Here is a 20525-nt window from a genome sequence, read left to right as displayed (position 1 = left end):
GTGGGAATATTGATTGGGTTTTAGACACACAGCGATTCATCATGTCATACCAATTTGGTAAATTTCTCAAGACAACCCAGGGAAGTTCAGTCAATTGACCCACGTGTCTCTTCTGGGCAGTCTTCCTCCTGGAACACACTCCACTGGTTTCTTTTCTGAGCCTCAGGATCTGAGGTCTTCATGGCTGGCAGCATGTCCCAGCGTGAGCCCTGGGCTCTTGGACCACTGTGGTGTGCACGTGCCACAGTGTGGCCTCAGAGTCGCTGGGGAGAGTGGGTCCCATCTGGAAGGGTAGTAAGTCGGGCCCTTCCAATGAGATAGAGACGCATTTGGGCCCCAGTGACAGTGGCCACCCAGGTGACCTAGGTCTATTCACCCACGTCTCCAAGTCCAAGTAGAGTGCAGCCACAGCCTTGGCCTGCCTGTGAAGGGGGGGTGTGGGTGCTGCCCTGACCCGTGGCTGCTGGGACTGCGATTATTTGGATTGTGAATACGCTTTTGTTTTTCCTTCTCACTTATGGGCTTGTTCTCATTGCTTTCTCTCTCAATTTCCCCTTCCCATGCATGGTCCCATCTCTCCCCTTCCCTACTCCATCCTCTTGTCCTCTGCTTTTCTGTATCTTCCAGCTTCTGTTCATTGTCTTAGCTGGAGATTCTGCACTACTGTCTCCAAATCCCTGCACAGCCCTACCCAACCCAGCCTCCAGGCTCTCCACACCTACGAAGTATTAGCTGCGCTCTTTCCTTCCTTTCCTCCTGCCCAGAATGCATGTCTCTACTTCGCAAAGCAAGAGGCAGGCTGCAGGTGACTCAGAGGCTAGTTCCGGAAAGAATGAAGCCCGTGTTGTAAGGAGGCAACCTCCAGCTGAGCCTGGTCCCTGGCTTTGCAGACTAGCCTGATTTGAGTGGGAGTCTGGCTGTGAGGCAGGAAGCATGGCGCCCTGGCTGGCCACTGCAGGTGTCACAAGCTCTCTGGCGTTGGAGGCCCTGTGCTTGGCCTTGGTTTGAAGGGCTGGAGTCATCAGACCTCTGCAGTGGTCACGTTCACCCCCGCTCTGCAGGGTTTGGCACTTCGGAAGATACAGAGACCTGGGACTTCTGGGTGGTGTAGTTTGTGCTTTTTTCAGAAGTATGTCACCCAGCCTGGAGGTGCTGTGACCCACAGCCTGTGTGCGAGGCAGTGGGGTGGGAAGAACCTGGGGCTTGACCCTATAGCCCACAGAGGATGTCAGTACTTGACAGCCCAGCTGGGGCATGCCAGCCTTCACCTGGGGAGCCTTGGTCATTCATATACACCTCCAGGGGCAAATGAGAGTACGTGGTGACCTCATAGAGATTGGGACTGCATAGGCAGAATGACAAGTGCATTAATGGATCTGAGATTAGTGAAGCGGAGTTCAGACCTGTAGGGGACTTCACGGATGGCAGAATTAACCAGTCTGTGAGAGCTGGAGATGAGCTGTGCTCGCAGCCCCGCGTTTGTCCCATTCACCTGCGAAGGAGCACACCAGTGAACAGGAATTTGAGCACAAGATGAGAAAACGTGTTGACCCCCAAGTGCCAGTGGCCTGGGATGGTGGCCACAGCACATGGGGACACCATTATGCAAGAGCCACTGCAAAGGGAAGGACCTGAGGATTTGGGCCAGGGAGAGAGAAGTGTCTAGGAAGCTTGTGGCAAACCCCATGGGGGGAAGGGTGACCAGCAAGGCCCAGGCGGGTTTGCTGAGGTTCTGTGAGGCTCAGCCCAGTGGGAAATGGTGGGGCTTTGGGGACACATCCTTAAGAACCAAGCAGGTGTGACTGTGGCCAGGGACGCCATGGGAAACATGGCCCAGGAGGGATGCCGAGCTGAGGGAGAAGTTTAGCTCTGCAAACCTGTAAGAAAATAGCCTGAGAGAGTTCCACGTGACTGCCAGGGGGAGAGGCAGGCTCAGGGGCAGACAATGAGCCCTCCAGACCCTTTGGAAGGACTAGGTAAGGCAAGTGCACCAGCAAGGCAAGGCAAGTCTCTAGTTCCCATGTGGAGGCTGTCCCCTCCCCTGAGCTGCAGGGAGAAGGTCAAGATTCAGGATCCCAGTCCAGGATCAGAGGGAAGGCCAGCGCTGAAACTGGCAAAGGACCCCGGTCTAACTTCCTACCCAGCTGGTGCCCTTGTAGTCGGGCGGTATAGGTACAGCTATTATATTTCATGTTTTTCTCCTTTTTTATTATTCTTTTTCCTTTTTTGAGAGGAGGTCTCCCTCTGTCGCCTAGGCTGGAGTGCAGTGACACATCTTGGCTTATGGCAACCTCCACCTCCTGGGTTCAAGCAGTTCTCCCGCTTCAGCCTCTGAGTATCTGAGAGTACATGTGCATGCCACCACACCAGGCTAATTTTTATTTTTGTAGACACAGGATTTCAACCTTTTTTGGCCAGGCTGGTCTCAAACTCCTGACCTCAAGTATTCTGCCTGCCTCAGCCTCCCAAAGTGCTGGGATTACCGGCATGAACCACCGTGCCCACCTCTTCCTTCCAAAACAATGTAAATTAAATTGCCCAAAGACTTGAAGATACAGATAACTAGAAGTAACAGTCTGGCACGGTGGCTCATGCCTATAATTCCAGTGCTTTGGGAGGCTGAAGCAGGCAGATTGCTTGAGCTCAGGAGTTTGAAGCCAGTCTGGGCCAACAACGGCAAGACCTGTGTCTACAAAAAAAAAAAAAAAAAAGTACAAAAATTATCCGGGTGTGGTGGTGTGTGCCTCTGTTCCCAGATACTCCAGAGGCTGAAGTGCAAGGATCCCTTGAGACCAAGAGGCAGAGGCTATGATGAGCCAAGATCACACCACCACACTCCAGCCTGGGTGACAGACCTTGTCTCAAAAAAGAAAATGCCTCCCACCCCATAACTCCATCCTGACTCAGCCACTGATGCGTGGGGTGCCACCTGGACCTGTGGGGACATTTTCCTGACAGGGAGACTTGAGTGGATGGTGATGTGGGCAGTGTCCCTTGTGGGGTCTGCATCATTCCAGGATACACCCAGAGGCCGTGCCCTGCACCAGCCTCAGCAGCACAGATGTGTTGAGGCCCAAAGGGTTGGGGGACAAATGTGGAGAGGTGAACACGTCCACTCAGACTCAGTGTCCTGCCCTCAGTGCCCCCATTCCCCTGCTCTCATCCACTGGATGCTCCCACCTGCCCTTTACAATACTGAGCAACCACAAGTCCATGGCCAGCAAAAAGGCTTTCCTCTCACGCTAGGTCTCCAGGACCCTACTTGTAGGTTGCAAATCAAAAGTTTGGCCTACATGCTTGACTGTGCTTCTCTGAGGGTTTTCCTGACCACAAATTCATCAGCAACAGAGTGATGCCCAGGGCTTCTACTGGACTGAGCCTTTGCCTGGCTGTGTCCAGGAAGAGTAGGAGGTGGAAAGAATTGGGGAGATAAGCGAAGCCACGGTGTTATTTTTAAATAGGGTCTTACTATGCCGCCCAGGCTGGAGTGCAGTGGCACGATCCTGGCTCACTGCAGTCGTGAACTCCTCAGTTCAAGTGATCCTCTCACCCTAGCCTCCTGAGTCACTAGGACTACAGGTGTGCACCACCACACCCAGCTCACTTTTAACAATTTGTTGCAGAGACAAGGTATCCCTGTATTATCCAGGCTAATTTCAAACTGCGGGCCTTGGTGATCTTCCTGCCTTGGCCTCCCAAAGTGCTGGAATTAAACCTCTGAGGCACCGTGCCTGGGTTCCTTGTGCTTTCTGTACACATTCGGGAGGCCGGTGGGAGACCCTGGATCCAGAGATTGGGGATGATGCTGGCCTTCTCCTACCCTGAGGATCAAGCAGTGCACAAGGGCACAGCCTGGAAACCTGTGGCCTGTATCACCCACTGCGGGTGCACAGCGGTGTAGAAGCAGGGCTAGGAGATCCCCTGCAGATGTGTGTCTTAGTGAGCCCTCTGCAGGGTGGGCTGTGTGGGTGTTGGGCCAAGTACTTCCCTATCACAAGCTGGTTGTAGTTCAGACCAAGCAGTACAAGGCACGTCCACTGCGTGCCAGGCACAGTGGTACCCCAGAGGGTGGTCCCACTGTTGGCCCGGCTCATGCCCTCCGTGGGGAAGCAAAGCCACCAGCCTGGGGCGGGATGTGGTCAGACCTGGAGGCTGAATGCTGTGGGTCAGCAGCCCTTCCCAACCCTGACCCTTCCTCCTCCACCTAGCAGTGGTTCAGGCCCACTGAGGAGCACTGCTGGTGTGCCTGCTGCTGAAGCACCTGCGTGCTTTCGGAAACAGCCTGAAGCCAGAGCACACCTCACCCACTCCCATGCCAACAGGTCCCTGGAGGAGTTCAAATGGTGGGTGGCCCCTGTGGTTTCCCGCCACTGCCATCTCCCCTGCCTTCCCCTCCTCAGCTATTGCCCACAAGGATCTCACCCCAGGGAATAGGGAACAGGGTAAGTCCCTTCCTGTTCACAGAGCACTTGAGGCCTCTGGAGCGCTAGGCAGGTGCCTTATCACCCTGACCAGCGGGCTCCCAGAGCCTCTCTCCCCGGACTGGCCAGAGGCCTCATCATGCTGCCATCTCTAGCTCCTCCCTACCCCTATCAGAAGAGCTGGTGTGGCTGACTCCAGGCCCACCAAAGTGGGCTGTTTGTGTAGGACTGAGATGAGGAGCACGCGGGAGCTGCACTGGCTCAGCTGCCTGTGTGCTGTGTCTCCTTGGGATGTTCACTGGCCTCTCTGAATCTTGGTTTCTTCCTCTGAGAAACAGGGGCTGAAGCCAACTCTGATCTCCTGGAGATCCCCAGTGCTCTCTCCTGTCAGAGCTGACCCTCGTTGATGGGAGCTCTGGGCTCATCTATGAGCAAGGCCTCCTTACTGGGCAAGCAGCAGGTGACCCTATTTCCTGCAAGGCCCCGTCCCAAGGTTTGTCCAGCAGAAACTTGACCTTTTTGTGCAGCATTGCTTTGGCCACTGGCCCCTGGACACATTGTTCAGAACTGTGAGTGTTGCCCCGTTACACATCTGTGTTCTCTGTGTACCCCAATGAGAAGCGATCCCCTGTGGCAAATGAGAACAAGTATAGAGAAGGTGGAGGAGGAGGTGGAGAAGAGGGTGGAGAAGAGGGGGCTGTTGGAAGGCCACATGGTTCCGTTTTAATTTCCAAAGCAAACCCTCAGGTACAGGAAAGCCCTGCCCTGTCCCAGCTTTCTGGTGCCAGGCAGGTTCCTACCCTTACCTGTCCGGGGAGCACTGAGCCTTTTGGGCTGGGAAAAGCCCACCCACGGCCCTGGCTTCTAAACGGCCAGCAACAGAGCCAAACCTCACAGGGCTGTGCACATCTCTCCTGCACCCTCTGGGGGATGTAGGAAGAGCCAGCCCCACCCAGCTGCTAGCTGGGACACCGACTCCAAGCCACTAGAGGATTTGGCCCCCAGCCACCGGACCCTCAGCTCACACCCGCTCCCACAGGTCCTGGAGATGTGGCCGACCTACCTGCAGCCATGGCAGCATGCTCCCTGACAAGCAGGTTCTGGGCAGTGACAGTCCCACTGACTCCCAGTGTGTGTTGGAAAAATAAGCCTCAGGCCCACTCCTCACAGTCATGCCACTGGCTCCTGGGGATGGATGTTGCTCCTGTGGGTCAGGAAACGAAGCCAGCAGCCTATCCTGGGGTCAGCCTGGTCCTGGCCCCAGTGGCCTCCTGTGGTCTTCTCCCAGGCCTTCCCTAGTGGAGCACAGACCAGCCCTTCCTAGACTCAACCTTATTAGGCCCTAAAACTGCTTTCTCAGGGAAGCAGTGCACCGGTGACCCATCCTACCCTGTCCCTTCCCCCTTCTGGTCCAGATAAACATTCAGCAACACCCAAACTATCCCTTGACCCTCACCGGCACAGAGCGCAGAGCAATGGCTGTCTTCCCCTCATCCCCTGGTTGATCCTCGTGGCAGACCTCCAGGCTAACGTGGCACCTGGCGTGCCCACTGACCTCTTCCCTTCTTGCCCAGGCCCTTCCCCTTTGGATCCTTCCGGGGATTGTCCCTTGGCCCCCACATGCTCTGAGCCAGCCTCTGCCATGGCAGTCTCAGTCCTCTTGGAAAAGGGCCTCAGCCTTGCTAACAATGCAGTGTCCTCAGAGGGCCTGGGTGTCACCTGCCTCTGGCCTGCCCTCCATGCCCACCCACAGCCCTCTGAGCTATCATCTATGACATCTTATCACCTTGGCCAGAGAGTCTGGAAGCACAGGGATGAGCAATGGTCTTAGGGGCATGGAGTGGTGCAACCCCTGCCTCCAGCGAGAGGGCTGATCCCAAATTGCCACTTCAGTCCCCAGGGCACCCTTTGTCCAGGAGAATCTGATGTACACAAAGCCGTTCCTGGTCTTCCTGAATGCGAGCTGTGCAGAGACTTGGTCAGCCCCATACATGCACTCATGATGTTGAGTAGTCAAAGTCTTTGCCCAGCCCAACTTGACTGAGATAATCCAGGTAAGTCCTCAGCCTGGGCCAGTCTGGCAGACCCTGACCCAGCCAGACCAGGCCAGGACCTTAGCTGGTGGGTGGCAGGTCTGCAGAAGGGAACCAAGTGCTCAAAGTGGGCCCCAGCAAAGGGTGTTGTGGAGACTCCTGGGAAACATCTGCAAAGTGAAGTGTGAGACTGGCTGGATCCCTGCCTGCCCTGCAGCTACCAGGCACTGAGCGAGGGACTGCAGGTGTGCCCATAGAGGGCAGCTGCACAGTCCAAGCTGCAGCCCCACTTTCTCCCTGATGACTCATGGCAGCTGCCTCAGGTCATGGTGAGCCAAGTCACTGCTGTGTGTTCATCCTGACTGGATTGGACACTGGCTTCTGTCACTCCTCCTGGTATTTGCCACCTACAAACACTGCTGGAAGCTCTGTGAGCCACCAACTACCCCACCCACCCTCCCAATGTCAGCCACCTACTGCATGGGAAACGCTATGAGCCAGGGCCTCAGGAGAACACCCCTGAGTCATGGCTCCCCAGACGCCTCGGGGGAAACCCAGAATTTTGCAAGCAGCAGCCGGGTACTCTGTGCCCCTGGAAGTGGGCACCAGGTTCGTCTCCTGCCTTCCAGGTGACTAGCTGTTCCTGGAGCCAGAGCTTGTCACCTCTCCACCACCAGCACTGACTCTTCACGGCCCCCACGTTCACCAGCAGTTTCCTGTCACTGTGGCTGCCAGAAATCACTGATGCGTCCTTCAAGGTGAAGAGCCACGTCTACAGCCTGGAGGGCCAGGACTGTCAGTACACTCTGATGTTTGTGCCAGAGGCCCACATCCTGTTGAGTGGTCACCAGTGACCATCCTCAGGAACCCTGCAGCCATGGGGCTGAACAGACCCCGGGGAGTGCTGTGTTCTGGTGGGAAAGGTCAAGGCTGGGCTTAGAATTCAGGCTATGTCTCCTTACCCCCTTTCAGTAAAGTCTGATTTTTCCTAACAAAGGCAGTGTTGTTTGGAAAATTTAACATTCAGAAGATCATCCTTTAGTCTTTAAAAGTCCCCTGGCAGAAGCTGCTCCTCCTGGCACTCAGCAGTTTGGCTGTGCATTGGTCTTGGGGCCCCCAGCCGGCCTGCCTGGGTGGTAGCACAGGCCAATCTGTCAGTGACCTGCCTGCACCTCCCTCACAGGCCCTGCACCTTGCTCAGCATATCATACAGGCCAAGCACATGGTCAAGCCCATCTTGGACCAGTGTGGAGAGCGCCCTACAGCTGCTCCTTCCTGTCGTGACTGGGCTTTGGCCCCATGAACCTCAACGGCTCTTATCCAGCCAACGACCTAGACAAGATAGGCCAGGATGGTGTCCAACAGACAGACGAGTACCTGGAGGCAGCCCTGGAGTACCTGCAACAGCTATTTCTGGTATGAACTATGGGGACTGCCCCACCCACAGCCATCAGGGTCCCCTTCCTCAAAGGATTCGCTCCCCCTCAGCCTGTTGTCAGCCAAGTGCCAGTCCCAGGCCCCACTCAGAGGGAGCCATTGTTGTGGGAGGCAGAGCCACACCCCATCGCCTTGTTGGCACTGTTACAGGCCTGTGGGGTGAAGATCGCTCCCCTCCCTTCACCTTGATGCTCAAGGCAGAGGCGCTTCTCTCTGGCAACTCAGTGAAGTGCAGCCCACACACTTCACACTCGCCTCGGGCACCACCCAGGATGAGAATGAAAAGCAGTAGCTCCTCGACTGCATCACAAGTGAGGATGGACTCATTCTCCCAGACCTGGGTCAGTACCAGCTGAGAGGTTCCTGTCCCAGAGGTGTATGGGCTGGGCCCTGACCTGTCCCCAGCTCCCTCCTCCCCCGTAGCAGAGGCAGCTCCGCTCCTCTCAGTTGTGTGCGAGCTGTGTTTTCTGACCTGTCCCTGTAGCCTGGGTTTCGAAATCATCAATGTGCTGTCAAAGTTTGAAATTTTAGTACCAGGGGAACCCAGAGCTGCAGTCCATGTTAGGCTACGAGATTGCCAGCTTCGTCTATATGCTCTTCTGGGGTTATCTGCCGTCAACTGCAATGACTGGGCAGAACGAGCCTGGCTTCTTCAGAGAATTCTGGATGCTCCTGCCCAGGGTGCAGTCCCAGGGTGGCCTGTGGGGGTGGGGTGCTGTTGTCCTGAGGCGCATCAGTTTGCAGGCCAGATGTTGGGGGACTCTGCATTCCTGGGATGACTTCCTCAGCAAGTTTCTACCATCTCACCAGCCTGTGCTGGCCAGCAGGCACCTGGTAAGCCCCATGGGTAGAGATTGGCCGCCAGCCACTCCCATGACCCCAGGTTCAGCCTGCACCTCCTGGGTAGCTACTGGATGATGCTCTGGCTGCTGCTGGCCTTCTTTGAGACCTGTTTTGAATTGGGCCCTCTCTGGCACTGCTCCTTGCCCTGGGCTATGTTCTCTATGCCTCAGACATGAGGCTGCTGAGTGGGGAAGCTGCAGCAGCCCTGATGGTATTGGCCGCTGTGTTCAGAGCAGGCTGGGGGTACTTGCCACACAGCCAAGCCCTTGGGCTTGGGAGGTGATGGGAGCACACCCTCCAGTGACTCTGCAGCCACATCTATGAAAGCCCACCACACTTCAGCAGTGTGAAGTTCTCACCTGCCAGCTGTGGAATGTCAACATCCAGCAGGCCCAAGAGGTGAGGCCCTGGGTGGTGGGGGTGGCTGTGCCGCCTGGCGCTGCTGCTGGCCCCACCATGCTGATGTCCCCATCTTTCAGCTGCAGTACCTCAAGTCTGAGTAATATTAGTACTGGGGGACCCAAAGCTGCAGCCCAAGGGAAAAGTGCCAGAGGCCCCGGGTGGCCCCCAAAGGAGGCTGGATCTAGCTCTTCTAGGTGAATGCCCAGTCACCCCTTCCCCATCCCTGGGACCTGTTTGAGGCCCGTTGCTGACTCTTCCTTCACCCAGGGACCAAAAAGCCATTCAGTTCCCCAAGGTCTCCACCAAGAGCCTTTCCAAGAAACGGTAAGTCCCATGGGTGTGGGAACAGCAGGGCAACCCTGCCACCTGGGCCCCAGGAAGGGAGTGGTGGAGGGGTAGCAGCACAGCAGCAGAGGCGGCCATGGCCTCACTGGGTCCCAGTGAGAGTCATGCAGGCCCTACTCCCAGCACGCTCCACTCCTGGGGACACTCAAGGTGACAGTCTCTCTACCCACCCCCAGCCTGCTTCTGAGCCCCATGCCTGTGGCAGCACGTGCCATTCTGCCCGCGCTGAAGCAGACCCTGAAGAACAACTTTGCCAAGTGGCAGAAGAGGCTGCAAGCTCTGCAGAACTGGCACCTGTACTGCTTGGTGCTTTGAGATGCCTGCATCTGTGCCCGCAGCTGGTCAGTGCCAGGCACACCTACCTGCAGCTGGAGACTGGCTCTCTATAGAATTTCCTGATAATTCCACTACTTTTAAACCCAGCTAAATTCCAAGACAGATGACACTCAAGATGAGAAAAGTACTTCATCTCCAAACTGACAAAACTGTTTACGTTCTAATATTTTGCTATTTGCTATTCACACAAAAGAATATGATGAAGTTAAGTATCACTCTACCTGTTGAAAACTGAAAATAAAGCTTGTTTCTTTCCAAGTCACGTGTGTGCCTTGTTCCTCACCGGCTATCAGGCATTTCTTCCCAGTCCCTGGCCCCTAGCCCAGCCCCTGCTGCTTCAGGGACCTTCCTGGGCAGCCAAGGACTCTTGCTCATCCTGGGACCTGGCAACTGCCCTGGAAGAGAGGCATTGGCAGAGCCGCACACACCTCCCTGGAGGCGGGAGAGCCTCCTGGTCCCCTAGGCTGGGCTGGAGTTGCCTTCCAAACACAAGATCACTCTGGGTCTCCTGCCCAGAATGTGTGCTCCTGGGGGTAAGACACTGTCCTCTTGCCCTGACATAGCAGCCGTGACAGGGGGTCCGGCCAGGCTCACCTTTCTCCTCAGAGGGCAATCTTTAGAGTGCTGTGGCTACAGCCACACCAACCCTCCCACCACAACACAGCTGTGTTCATGGTCTCAGAGTAGCCAGCTCAGTACCATCCTCACCCGGCAGCACAGTCCTCCCAGGCCCACGGTCCCACTTTCTTGGCATTAATCTCAGCCTCTTCCTGCTTCAGGGAGCAGGAACTTTGCCAGGAAGCTGGAGAATGAACCAGGACAGTATATGAGACAAGGATAACTGAGGTCTGGGCTGACCAGGGCCAGACTGGACAGTGCCAGCTCCAAGGCTGACAGCATTCAGACAACAGCAGGCCCAGGTTCATGGAGAAGTGTACACAGTGACAGCTACTGATGAACACAGAAACAATTGTAACAATCACAGATGGGGTAGTGCACAGAAAGGGGGGACCTCTCATCAGCAGAGGGCTGCAGTACCTCAAGTACCTCCGGTGCCCAGAGTGTCGGGCAGCAGAGGGAGGCACTCACTGCCTGGCCCTGCCAGCCACCAGGCCCACTCTTGATGGGTGGTGCAGTGCAAGGTGTTTTGAGGACACGGGTCCTGAAGACCTTGCTCTTCATCCCTTTACAGCGGGGACATGGTCCCCATGTGAGCAGCACAAGTGTGCCTGCAGCAGGATCCCTGATGCCACTGACCCCCGGGTGCCCTGCAGTGCTCAACAGGAATGCCACGAGGGCTGAGGCCCAGCTGGTGGTGGGAAGCCAGCAGTGCCCACAAGCCAGCCCTTCCTCTGAGGGGCAGCCTTTGTGTTATGGACTTGGGCTTCCCCGGGGAAGTGCCCCACTTGCCTAAAGCAGCTCTGCCTGGACTCAGAACTGTGACGAGAAAATCACATGCACGTTTCAAGGGTTTCCTATGCCCTGTGTTGTCCTACAAAAATGAGTAGGAGTGTGTTGACCACACACAAGATGCTCTAACACCACCGAGTACACCCTCACACAGTTGAGATGAACCTGGACCGTGGACAGGCCGAGTGGCCCAAGGATCTGGCTCCCTGGAGGAAGTTACATGGACAGCCTTCTCTAAGAACCTGGCCAATGCCTCCCAGACAGCCTGCTCCACTGCCTCTGTTCCAGTTCCGTCCAAGCGTGGGATTTCATTAAGCAGGAACCAGGCAGCCCCAGTAGTGCCCTCTACCCAAGGAAATCACGCTGTCCTGACCTGGCCATCAAGCAGACAGACCTGTTATCCATCACCTTTACTGGTTCCATTAAAATACATAATTAGTAAGTTGGCTGATACACAGTTCACCAACTTAAAGCATGACATTCGTTGGTTTTTGGTACTACATTCAGAATTGTGCAGCACTATCAAAATCAATCTTAGAACATTTTCTTTTTCTTTTTCTCTTTTTTTTTGAGATGGAGTCTCATCTCGCTCTGTAGCCCAGGCTGGAATGCAGTGGCATGATCTCAGCTCACTGCAACTTCCACCTCCCAGGTTCAAGCGATTCTCCTGCCTCAGCCTCCTGAGTAGCTGGGACTACAGATGTGCACCACAGCTCCTAATTTTTGAATTTTTAGTGGAGGCAGGGTTTCACTACGTTGGCCAGGCTGGTCTCAAACTCCTGACCTCAAGGGATCCACCTGCCCAGGCCTCCCAAAGTGCCGGGATGACAGACGTGAGCCACTATGTACACTCCCATTTTACAACATTTTCATCACGCCAAATGAAAACTCCATTTTCCCCACAGCATCTTTGGCCCTTGACAATCACTCATCAACTTTCTACCTGAAGTAGGCTAAATAACAGTACTTAGATCAGGTCCTATTCCTTGAAACCTGTAAATGTTACCTCATTTGGGAAAAGGGTCTTTGCAAGTGTGGTGAAGTTAAAGATCTTGAGACAGAGTGTTATACAGGTGGACCCTAAGTGCAATTGCCACATAAGAGGGAGGCAGAAATTCGCACACACACAGGAGAAGGCGATGTGAAGATGGAATATAGAATGAATCTACTCTGTGATGCTGGCCTTGAAAGACTGGAGTGATACAGCCACAAGGCAAGGAGTACCAGCAGTGACCAGAAGCTGAAAGATGTGAGAAACAGATTCCTCTACTATAGCCTCCCTGCTGCCACTGTGATTTTTGCCCATGGTACTGACTTTGAGAACTTCTGGTCTTCAGAATTGTGAGAGATTAAATTTCTGTTCTTTTAAGTCATCAAGTTTGTAGGAACTTGTTAGAGCACTCACAGGAAACATATGCATTTTTTTCCTACCAGGAGTGGGGTGCCTAAAAATGTGGCAGTGGCTTTAAAATTGGATAATAAAGCAGCGATGGTAGAATTGTGAGAAATCATGATAGAAAAGGCCTAGGTTGCCTTGAAGAGGCTGTTGGTAGACATGTGGATGTTAAAGACTCTGTCACCCATACTCTGCCTTAAAGGAATTGAGGAACTTAATAGAAAGCCTGTGTGTTATTTTCAAGAATACATACTGTCATAAACAGAATATTGGTAAACACATGAACATTAAAGGTGATGATTCTAAGGGCACAGAGGAAACAAGGAACATGTTACAGGAAACTAGAGCAAAGATGTTCTTTGCTATAGAATAGCAAAAATTTAGTTGGATTGTGTCCTACAGCTGTGTGGAAGGCAGAATCATAAGCAATGAGCTTGCATATTTAGCTGAGCAGACTTGCAATCAAAGCACTCAAGACTCAGCTTTCTTTTTCCCACTTATAGTAAGTGCAAGAGGCAAGAGATAAATTGAGGTAATGTAAAGAATTTAAAAGTACAACGAAATAGATAAACTGAGGGAAGAACTCTTATGCCAAAAAGAACCTAGACTTGATGATTTGGGAAATTCTCAGGCTATTCACATTGGAAAAAACCAAAATGCTAAAACTAGGAGATCCAGTTAGGAAAGCGTGTTCTGTAGAGAATGCCAATGGTGTGACATGCCTTGCAAATTTTCCTAGTGCCAAAGATATTAAACATGGGACTCATGAATCCCCTCAATCATCTCACAGAAGTGAAGCAAAGAGACTAAATTATCTAGGAAAGATCGGTGGAGAAACCTCATCTAACGCCATGAATTCCATCATATACGCAGAAATTCTACAAGGATTTTAGAATGTTCTATGAGAAGAAACACTGCCATCTTGGACTACAAAGTTTACAGACTAGACAAAATCATAGAAAGTTTAGAGACTAGACAAAACCAAAGAACTCCCAAAATTTAGAGGCAGAAAATAGGCTGATAAAACTACTCAGCCTCAAACACGTGCTACTCTTTAAGGAAAGATGACCATGAGAGCAGAGTCATGGGGCTCAGAGGCCAAAGCCATGGACCCAGAGATAGGAGTCTCCAACTTTATGGTATCTTGTTATGGCAGCCATGGGAAACTGAAACAGTATTATAGAGAGTATCCACCTTTGGCTTTTTTTTTTTTTTTTTTTGATGGAGTCTTGCTCTATTGCCCAGGCTGGAGTACAGTGGTGCAATCTCGGCTCACTGCAACCTTCGCCTTCTGAGTTCCAGTGGTTCTTTTGCCTCAACCTCCTGAGTAGCTGGGACGACTGCTGTGCGCCACTATGCCCGGCTGATTTTTGTATTTTTAGTAGAGATGGGGTTTCACCATATCGGCCAGTCTGGTCTCAAACTCCTGACCTCATCATCTGCCTGCCTTGGCCTCCCAAAGTGCTGGGATTACAGGTGTGAGCCACTGTGCCTGGCCTCTTTGGAAATTTTATAAAAACGCAACATGGTCTTTTGTGACTGCTTCATTTATGTAATGCTTTAAAGCTTCATCCATGTTGTAGCATGTGTCAGTCATACATTCCTTTGTGTGGCCATATGATATTCCATTATGTGGAAATTCGACACACTGTTCATCCATTCAACAGCTAATAGACATTTGGATTGTTTCCACTTTGTGCTATTAGGAATGATGTTATAATGTACAACAGTCTGTGTATGTTTTTGTGTGGACATGGTTTCTTTCCTCTTGAGTATACACCTAAGAGTAGAAAACGTCTGGGTCATACAGTAACTCTACATTTAATTTCTTGAAGAATTGTCATACTGTCTTCCACAGCAGCTGTACCATTTCACATTCTCTCCAGCAATGTATGAGAATTCCAGTTTCTCTGCTAAGTGTGGTGGTTCACACATGTAGTCCCAACACTTTGGGAGGCTGAGATGGGTGGATCACCTGAGGTCAAGAGTTCAAGACCAGCCTCGCAAACACGATGAGCCCCCATCCCGGTCTCTAGGAAAAATACGAAATTAGCTAGGTGGTGTGTGCCTGTAGTCCTAGCTACTCGGGAGGCTGAGGCAGGAGAATCACTTGAAGCTGGGAGGTGGAGGCTGCAGTAAGCCAACATTATGCCACTGCACTCCAGCCTGGGTGACAGAGAGGGGCTCCATCACAAGAAAAAAGAGAATTCCAATTTCTCTACATCTTTGTCAATACTTATTATTGTCTACCTTTTTTTAAATCACAGCCATTACAATAGGTACGAAGTGGCATCTCATTGTGGTTATTTGCAATCCCCTAATGATGCTGAGCATCTTTTCATGTACTTCTTGGCCATTTTTATCTCCTCTTTCTTGGAGATACTTATTCAAATATGTTGCCCATTTTTCAGTTGCATTTTTTTTTTTGGTGTTGAGTTGGAGTTGTTCTTTACGTATTCTGGATATTAAACCCTTACCTGATATGTGAGTTGCCAATATATTCTTGTTTTCCTTATTTTGACAATGTCTTATGATGTACAAATTTTTTTTTTTTTTTTTTTTTTTTTTTTTGAGACGGGAGTCTTCCTCTGTCATCCAGGCTGGAGAACAGTGGCCGGATCTCAGCTCACTGCAAGCTCTGTCTCCCGGGTTTACACCATTCTCCTGCCTCAGCCTCCCGAGTAGCTGGGACTACAGGCACCTGCCACCTCGCCTGGCTAGTTTTTGGTATTTTTTACTAGAGACAGGGTTTCACCGTGTTAGCCAGGATGGTCTCGATCTTCTGACCTCATGATCCGCCTGCCTCAGCCTCCCAAAGTGCTGGGATTACAGGTTTGAGCCACCGCGCCCAGCCGATGTGCAAATTTTTAACTTTGATGAAGTCAAATTTATCTACATTTTTTGTGGCATGTGCTTTTTTGGCATCACATCTAAGAAACTGCTGTTGCCTAATCCAAGGTCATGAAGATGTATGCCTTTGCTGTCCTCTAACATAGTTTTAGCTTGTAAATTTACATTTTTCACCCATTTTGAGTTAATTTTATGAAAAAAAAGTTGAAAATAATTAGCCAGGCATTGTGGTACACACCTATAGTCCCAGCTACTCAGGAGGCTGGGGTGGAAAGATCACTTGAATCCAGTAATTTGAGGGTGCAGTGAGCTATGATCACACCACTGTACTCCAGCCTGGGCAACAGAGCAACACCCTGACAAAATAAATAAATAAATAAATAGCTGAAGGTAGGAAAATATCTCCATTCATCAGAGGCATGTGAGCATCTTTGTCCTCTCTTGCTCTCCTGGGGAACAGTTGGGCCTATCTTTTTGTCCCTTGATTCTGGCTGGTTGGTGGCTCAGCCCAGGCCTTCCTCTCTGATAAATCCCAAAGTGGCTGCCGTGTTCTGATGCCGTTTCAGCCTCCCTAGTCCCTGAGTTTCACCTTTGTTCTCTAATTAGGGTTCAATTCTGTACAAATAGTTTCCAAACTGCAAACCAGAAACACATACTACTTTTCCATAATACTATGTTAAGTGCAAAACAGGTATTTAATTTTAAATGGCCCAAGTAAGCAAATGTCCAGAAATACATCCAGTTCCCGTAAATATATCTCCACACTGCCCCTCTAGGTGCTGACACAGAGGTGCCAGGACCCCTGTCTTCTCATTCAATGGGTGCCAAATCTTCTTGAACCTTCCCTTCAGGAAGTTGGCTAGAACGTTTGGAGATGCCATTATCACTATCGCCTATCACCCCCAGGCATAGCTATTTTTGTATCCCTGAGTCTCCCTTAGACAGAGAGTAGTCCCACCCATAGAAATTAAGGTGTTAAGGAATTAAAGTGAGTGTTGGGTATCTTTTGCTTTCAAAGGTTCGGGAGTCAGTAAGAGATGTGACTAAGAGCGTGGGCTCTGTCATCAGCAAAGTGACATCCTGAGCAAAACAGTATCTTCATGCCTGAGTTTCCTTGCCTGTAAACTGGAACGAATGGTATTGCAACTGAGTAGAGATCAAATGAGTTCACACGCATGAGGCATGCAGAACAGGGCCTTGCAGGCAGACATCACTGTAGAGTGCACAAATGGGGTCCGGCTGTGAGAACTGGAGCCAGGCAATGAGACAATAAGGAGGGCTTTAACTTGGGGTGCTAACACCCACGCTGAAGGCATGAGCTCACTCCAGACAATTTCGTTAATTCCTTTAGACAAGTACACACAAGGCTTTCTTTGCTTTGGGGTATACACTAGACAGCCTGGGGTGCCCATTAGCAGCCTGGTTTCTTTTGCGATGGGCACCTCTGGACTCCGAAGCCTGCCAGGATTGCAATGGAAGGTCATCCTCCTCCTCCATGATCCACAACCTCCCAGAGTTTCTTGGGATCTGGAAACACAGAGAAATTACTTCTTCCTATCCTCTTCCCTGCTCATGGGTTTCACGTTTTACATTCATTCACAGTTGTTACAACAGGGTCTCAGACAGCAGGGGCACGTAACAAGTGTGCCCCAGCTGCATCTGACCCAGAGCGTGTCCTACCACAGTCCACCTGCTGAGCTGACCCTCACAGCACTAGCTGGCATTCCCTCCATGTGGAGCTTGAGCAGTAAGTATAAAGATGGCCACCAGACAACAATATCCCAGTAAGATGTCTGTCTCTGTAAAAGTGATGTAGAACATTTCCAACACAGCTCTTATAAATACTTGTCTTCCAATTAGACAGAGCTTCTTCCTGGAGTTAGGAATTTAGAACCAGCTTGATAAAAGAAAATGGACTAAAATCATTAAGGCACAGTGTGTGGGCTGCAGTAATTTGGGGGCCAAAGCAGAGCAAGCTGTCATGGGGAGGGGTAGGAGTTCTGCTTGATGCCTCCTTTGGGAGAGAAAGCTTAATCCTCAGGTGGTGGGAAGGTCTCTGTGGTAGCTAGTCTCCATGATGCTCCCAAACTGATCAACGGTCTGCCTGTACCTATAGGCTGCTGCTCTTATCAAAAGGTGGAGGTGAGTTACCCTCCCCTGAATCTGCACTGGCCTTCGAACTTACTGTTTTCAAGTGTTGTTCTAGGAGCTGTGAGGACTGGCAGCTGCCACTTCTTCCTCCTCTTGGAAGCCAGCTGCCATGTTGTAGGGAAGTCCGGCTACGCTGCTAAAGATACCACGTGGAGGCTGTGTCAGGAAAGTTGACGTGCAGCCACCTGAGTGAAGGCTATTATGGCCCTCCCGCCTGGCTGGAAGGGAAAACAGCCACATGGGAAGTCACAAGTGAGACCGGAAGAACGGCCCTGCCATGTAATCCCAGCTGCCCCAACTTCTGACCCACAGATGCAGGAAAAATAGTAACTCACTGCTTTAAGCCCCTAAGTTGTGGGGTAGTTTGTTATGAAGTAATTAACAATGCTGGATAAGTAAGTCTGCCTTTCAAAAATCTGAGATAGTTTAATAAGTCCTTACAAAACGTCATTGAATTGTAAGAAAATACCAACTAACAAAAACAATTTAAAATGTTATATTTTTAAAAAATAGAGACAAAAAAACCAGAGTCAGTGTTGGCCAGGCACAGTGGTTCAAGCCTGTAATCCCAGCACTTTGGGAGATCATGGCAGGTGGATCAATTGAGATCGAGTTCTCTACTAAAAATACAAAAATTAGACTGGCATGGTGGCGGGCACCTGTAATCTCAGATACTTGGGAGGCTGAGGCAGGACAATCACTTGAACCCAGGAGGCGGAGGGTGCAGTGAGCTGAGGTCTGACCACTGCCCTCCAGCCTGGGCAACAGATCGAGACTCCATCTCAAAAAAAAAAAAAAAGTCAAGAGTGAAGGTCTCACCGTGTTGCCCAGGTTGGTCTTGAACTCATAGGCTCAAGCAATCCACCAGTCTTGGTCTCCTAAAGTTCCGGGATTACAGGAGTCAACCACTGCGCCTGGCCAAAAATTGTTAAATTTTTAAATTAAAAAATCCCCCAAAATAGGCCAGGCACAGTGGCTCACACCTGTAATCCCAGCACTTGGGGAGGTTGAAGAGGGTGGGTTCTTTGAGGCCAGGTCAAAACCAGCCGGGCCAACATGGAAAAACCCCACCTTTACTAAAAATACAAAAATTAGCCAGGTGTGGTGCTGCAGGCCTGTAATCCCACCCATTCGGGAGGCTGAGGCAGGATAATCGCTTCAACCTGGGAGAAAGAGGTTGTAGTAAACTGAGATCACACCACTGAACTCCAGCCTGAAAAACAGAGCAACTGTCTCAATTTAAAGAAAAATTCCCCCAGATAATTTCAAATTACATATCTAATAAGAGACTTACATCCAAATGCATAAAGAACTATTAACAACCCAACAATGAAAAGAGTAACAACCCAATTTAAAAATGGACAAAGGATCTGAACAGACATACTTTCAAGAAAATATACAAATGGCCAAAAAGCACATGAAAAGATGCTCAACATCATTAGTCGCTAGCCAAATACAAATCAAAGCAATGAGACACCGATTCAATGGCTACAGATAAACGGTAACAAATACTGGAGAGGATGAGGGGAAACTGGAACCTCATTTAAGCTGCTGGTGAGAATTTAGAATAGTGCAGTTGCTTTGGGAAACACATAGCAATTCCTCAAAAGGTTAAACACAGAGGTACCGTATGACCCGGCAACACTACCCCAGGTATATACCCGAGAGAAGTGAGAAAACAGCCCCCACAAACACTTACACAGCAACTGTTATTCTGCTTATTCATAATAAGTAAAAAGTAGAGACAATCCATATATCCACCAACTAATGAATGGCTATAATAAATGTGATATACACATTCATACATGGAATCTTTGACAATAATAAGGAATAAAGTACATACCAAACATGCTTCATGGACCTTGAACCTTGAAAATATTATGTTAAGTGAAGTAAGCCAGCTGTAAAATAAAAACATGGACTGTACAATTGTATTTACATGGAAAATTCAGAATAGGAAAATCCATGCCAGTGAAAAGTGTAAGTGGTGGCTGAGAGTTGAAGGAAAGGGGAGTGTGTGACTGCTAACAGTTACAAAGTTCCTTTAAAAAATGCAGACTGGGCCAGACGCAGTGGCTCTCATCTGTAATCCCAGCACTTTGGGAGGCCGAGGCAGTCAGATCACCTGAGGTCAGGAGTTTGAAACCAGTCTGCCCAACATGGTGAAACCCCATCTCTACTAAAAATACAAAAATCAGCCGGGCATGGTGGCATGTGCCTGTAATCTCAGCTAACCAGGAGGCTGAGGCAGAAGAAATGCTTGAACTCTGGAGGCAGAGGCTGCAGTGAGCCAAGATGGCGCCACTGCACTCCAGCCTGGGTGATAGAGCAAAACTTAGTCTCAAAAAAAAAAAAATGCTGACTGGTCATGGTGGCTCACACTTGTAATCTCAGTACTTTGGGAGGCAGGAGGATAGATAAAACCTGGCAACATAGTGGGACTCTGTATCTACAAAAAAAAAAAAAATTAGCCCGGTGTGGGGGTACATGCTGGTAGACCCAGGCCTGGGATCATGCCACTGCACTCCAGCCTGGGTTACAGGGACACTGTCACCAAAAAAAAAATAAAATAAAATAAAAAATAAAGTTGTAAACTTAGGCTGTGTGGCTCACACCTGTGACCCCAGCACTTTGGGATGCCTAGGCAAAAGGTCTGCCATGAGGCCAGCAGTTTGAGAACAGCCTGGGCAACACAGTGAAGCTGCACTTCTATTTATTTATTTATTAATGAATATTCCAAAATTAGATTTTGATGACAGATGCAGAACTCTGTGAATATCCTAAAGACCACAGACACGTAAACCTTGAAGTGTGAATTACATAATGCTCTTAAAGAAAAAGCTTATCACATGCATGCATAGACAGAGCCCACTCCACCCACCTCAGCCCCTGTGCTCTTGC

General features: G+C 50.6%; 1 long non-coding RNA gene across 1 annotated transcript; it reads right to left on the bottom strand.

The window, feature by feature from the left end:
• Positions 1-15884: 15884 nt before the first annotated feature.
• LOC114675997 (uncharacterized) lies at positions 15885-19967 on the bottom strand. The gene is made up of 3 exons (XR_003726827.2): positions 19468-19967; positions 17659-17842; positions 15885-17000 (listed from the first exon to the last, which is right to left on the bottom strand). It is a non-coding gene; the product is annotated as an uncharacterized LOC114675997 (long non-coding RNA).
• Positions 19968-20525: the final 558 nt, after the last annotated feature.

This window comes from Macaca mulatta, chromosome 16, assembly GCF_049350105.2.
Source record: "Macaca mulatta isolate MMU2019108-1 chromosome 16, T2T-MMU8v2.0, whole genome shotgun sequence".
NCBI lineage: Eukaryota > Metazoa > Chordata > Mammalia > Primates > Cercopithecidae > Macaca > Macaca mulatta.
The sequence above is the reverse complement of the archived record's forward strand: the minus strand, read 5'-3'. Positions and strand labels throughout refer to the sequence as shown.